The sequence below is a fragment of the Microtus ochrogaster genome, chromosome 10 (genome assembly GCF_000317375.1).
Source record: "Microtus ochrogaster isolate Prairie Vole_2 chromosome 10, MicOch1.0, whole genome shotgun sequence".
Taxonomy (NCBI): domain Eukaryota; kingdom Metazoa; phylum Chordata; class Mammalia; order Rodentia; family Cricetidae; genus Microtus; species Microtus ochrogaster.
In genome coordinates, this window is record NC_022016.1 from 54,737,969 (window position 1) to 54,742,434 (window position 4,466).

The window sequence follows — 4,466 nt, forward strand, 5'->3', positions numbered from 1 at the left end:
TGTCCTTTCCAAGTGGCTCTGCCAACCTTGACCAGTGTCCACACTTTCTGGTCCAGTGAGATTTCTCAAGCTTCCACAGCTTATCTCCTGGCCCAGCCCTGGGCTCAGGCATTCCTCTGAGGAGCCCTGGTTCCCGATGTTTGGAGAACATTCTGACCCAGGCTGTGCCCAATGACTGGATTTTTACTGTTTCTCAAGGTTGTGGGGTGGGAGACAGAAAATCCATGCACTTTCAAACAGGAAAGCCAAAAGATGGTGCGTGCCTGCTGGTCCCTCCAAGTCAAATATAACATTTCAGGGTTTGATTTAGTCTCTTTGATCTTTCCCCAGATCTCCTTTCTTGCACACTGACGAGCTCAGATTTCAGTATTAGCATAATTACTTATTTATATTACCCTGTGATTTTTTTTATAAAAATTTCAAAAATAGCGACACTATTTTTTTTCTCTTACAGTAGGAATTTCAAACAAAGTTTTAAGACTCCTCTGGAGCTCTTTTTCTCTTCGGAAACGTTCCTTTAAGGACGTATGAGGTAAAGCCACTCGAGTCGGCCATTTGCACTGGGTGATTACATCACCCGCTCTCTGTACACTGAAGGTCTTCCCTTCAGAGTGTCTTCAAACCATAGAGGCTGCTTTTTTCCCCCTCCTTCCCTTTTGATTTAATGTTATTTTTGAATCTATTAAATATTTATATGATTCCAAAGTCAAAACCACATAAAAGTATCTAGAGAGTTCCATTTTCCATCACTCTCCGTCACCCGGCTCCTTCCCTTGTAAGCAATCCTTTTTATGGCTTTCTGCTCAGTTGTTTATCCTGACAGGGCCTTTTTCTTGCGAATATAAACCGTTTGTGTACACAGATATAGCCCTCTGCTTTGGGTTGGGTCGCAAACGTCCCTCACAGGCTGATGTTTTAAAGGCTTGGTGTCCAGCTGATGGCACAGGGCATGTGAGACCATCTGGAAGTGGAGTCTACAGGAAGGAAGTTTAGGTTATTGGGGATATTGGAACCCTGGTCTTTCCTTGATGTGGAACAATCTCTGTATACTGCAAACATGTATTGTTCTCACTGGTTAGTAAAGAGCTGATTGGCCTATAGCCGGGCAGGAAGAGATTGGGCAGGAGAGCCAGACCAGGAAGACCTTGGGGAGAAGAAGGGTGGAGTCTGAGGAGTCTCTGAGCAAGACAGACAAAGGAGAGAACTGTGCCACACTGAGATAAGGTGCCAAGCCACACGGTAGAACAAAGAAAGAGATATGGTCAATTAAAGTTGTAAGAGCTAGTTAGTAATAAGCCTACACCACCAGCCACACATTTACAATCAGGATTAATTCTCTGTGTGGGTATTTGGGAGTGAGCTGGTGGGACAGAAAAACCCGCCTTCATTTCTTCTCTCAGTTTACAGGTCCCCACAAGGCAAGCAACTGTACGCTCCACATACACGCTCTGCTGTAATGTCCTGCCTCGTCACAGGCTCTACATGCTCTACTGTCCCGCCTCATCACAGGCGCTACAGGCTTTATGGTAGTGTCCCGCCTCATGAGAGGCTCTAGGCAACAGGGCCAGCAACCATGGGCTGGAATCTCTGAGCCAAAACAAGTCTTTCTTTCCTTTAAGTATTTTTTGCCCCAGCTACTTTGTCACAGTGGTGGAGGCTGGCATTCTCTGACCCTGCTGTTTAATAGGACACCGCGCTGTGTGTTCAGCCCTGCACGCTGTGCTCTTCACTTCCCAGAACATCCTGGAAGCCATAGCATGCACTGCACCCTCCGCGCCTCTTTTCAATGCATCCCATCGTGTGAACAGACTCCAGTTTGCTCAGGTAATATTCTAATGGTGGGCATTTAGATTATTGCAGTGTTTTGCTGTTTCAAATAATTCAGAACAAGCAACCTCATGTGGAAGTCGTTCTGGTATTGTTTTCCCAATGACCCTTCAGTTGAGAACACTGGAAGTAGGGTTACTGGGTCAAAGGGAAAATGCATAACACTGTCTCTCTCTTCTAGGACATTTTAAGTCCCCCCCCCCAAGTGAGTTGCACTATTTTATATTTACAACAACAACCATTTTTAGCCATTCATTCAATAAACACATATCATATACCTACTAAGTGTCAGGCACTTGTTTATTTCCCAAAAGCATAATAGTGAAAAAGACAGACATGATCCTTTTGTTCAAGAGCTCAGTGTGGGGAGGAAGTGAACAGATAATCACACAAATAGTCACATACTCGTTAAGAAGGGTCAGCTCTTTCTACAGTTCACAGTGAGAAGTTGGGTGTAGTGGCACATGCCTGTAGTCCCAGCACTTGGGATGCAAAGGCAAGGAAATCAGGTGTTCAAAGCTGACCTTGGTGCCTACTTAGTTTTAGCTGAAGACCTGATAGAGCCTAGAGCCATCTGAGCAGAGGAGTCTCAGTCCAGAGGCACCCAGATCAGACTGGCCAATGGGCACGCCGGAGGGGGAGGGTCTTGATTTAGAATGAAGCTGAGGGCCCAGCTCACTGTGGCAGCAAAGGCGATATCACTTTCAAGAAGGTGGTTTTCCCAGAGTGAGGCTTATCCAAGGCACTCAGGCTGCCCTGATCCCTTGAATTTCTTCAAATTTGGGAAATTCAAACAGATGATTTGTGGTAGTGGAGAACTGCCTTAGCTTCCCCCATTTAAAGATATTTTTTAAAGGAAAACATATAAGAAATTTAAATAACCACATTAATTAAAATGGAAATGCTTTATAATATAAAACCTATAGAATCTATAGGCATGATCAGTATTCAGAAGTTAATTTACATCTTCAAATTATTTCACTGTAAAAAAAAGCTAAAAATAAAATGAACTAAATTTGTAACTTAAGAATTTAGATTAAAAGATTGGGTATGGCATTACACGTCTTTAATCCCAGCAGAGACAGGTTGATCTGTCTGAATTTGAGGCCAACCTGGTCTACAGAGCGAGTTCCAGGTCAATAAGAGCTACATTGTGAGAACCTTATGAATCCAGCGAGTCCAGTTTTTCCCCGTAGGTTCTGCTTTATCCACCCTCTCAACATTCACAACCACTTTTACATTATTACAGACAAACCGTTGTAAACATGAATTTCCCCGACTCCCTGCTGAGCGAATCTTCCAATACAGCCTCAGGCCAGGGGATTTGTGTAGGACCCAGGTTTAGGCAAATCTGAGTTGGTAAGCAGAGAGCTGACTTTGGGGCCCACATATCTCTAGCCTGACAAGGGGTGCAGGATCTAGATGGCATACAAAGGTACCGCCACAAGCAGAGAAGAGTTCTGAGGCTTTCCTTCCCCTGGAAAGAGAACTGCCGGGGTTGTCTTTCTTTTTTCTTCATGCCCGCTTGACTAACCTGCCTCTTGGTACCCTGCTGGTTCTCAAAGCCTGTCTCTCTAGCATTCGCCTTGGGCCAGATATTCCTGTTCTTCCTTTCCACACCACCTTGTGAGATACTCCTGAGAACTTCAGGAGGCTCCCTGATAGTTCCATGTCCCATACCAGCTCGCCTGCCAGGTTAACCTGTTCCTACAGCCCTACTGAACCACTGGTGTGTTTTGAATGTGTGTGTGTGTGTGTGTGTGTGTGTGTGTGTGTGTGTGTGTGAACCGAAACCTCAAGGCAATGGTTTGAAGAGGTGAAGCTGAAGGTGACCAAGTCGTGAGCCCACTGCACTCCACAATAGGCACAGCATCTCATCAACTAGCTAATCCTCTGACCTTTCCTCCTCCTATCCTGTACGAATGTAGATTAGAAATGAAACAGGCTGTCAACCACACACCCACGGCTGCTGTGCTTCTGGAAACAAGACCTCAGAGAGGCCAGGCTGACCTTGAACTCCAGCTCCTCCTTCCTCCTTTCCTCAGCCTCCCGCGTGACGCCACACCAACGAGGGTATTGTTAGCACAGCACAGACAGCTAAGACAACCACCCAGCCGGCTTAGCTGCCTTGCCCCTCAGTAGCAAAGTTCACCTCCCAGGCTCCACAGTGATAGCTGTGGGTCTCATCCTGTTCAGATGCTAGATGAGAATAACACAGCCTACATTTTGGATAGTTTCATCAGTTAGCACGGACAACTACACTAGAGAACAGAAAAAAAAAAGGAAAAAAGAAGAAAGAGCATTTTTAATGCAGTTTAGAAAGACTGTGTCTCTAGGAGGTAGTGGCTCATGCATGCCTTTAATCTCAGCCAGAGCTGTTACACAGGGAAACCCTCTCTCAAAACAACAACAACAAAACAAAACAAAAAATGCAGGCAGATCTGAGGCCAGCCTAGTCTACAGAATGAGTTCCAAACAGACAGAGTTTGTCTTGAAAACGAAAACCAAGTCAAAAAACTCTTGGACTGGGGAGATGGCTCAGCGGTCAAGAGCACTGACTGCACCTCCAGAGGACCACGGCAGCTCACAATTGTCTGTAACTCCAAGTTCTGACACGACATATATGCAGGCAAAACACC

General features: G+C 45.4%; 1 non-coding gene across 1 annotated transcript; it reads left to right on the top strand.

Annotated features, from left to right (window-relative positions):
- The first annotated feature begins 2,502 nt into the window (after positions 1-2,502).
- Positions 2,503-2,664, top strand: LOC113456683. The gene has a single exon (XR_003377442.1). It is a non-coding gene; the product is annotated as a U1 spliceosomal RNA (small nuclear RNA).
- Positions 2,665-4,466: the final 1,802 nt, after the last annotated feature.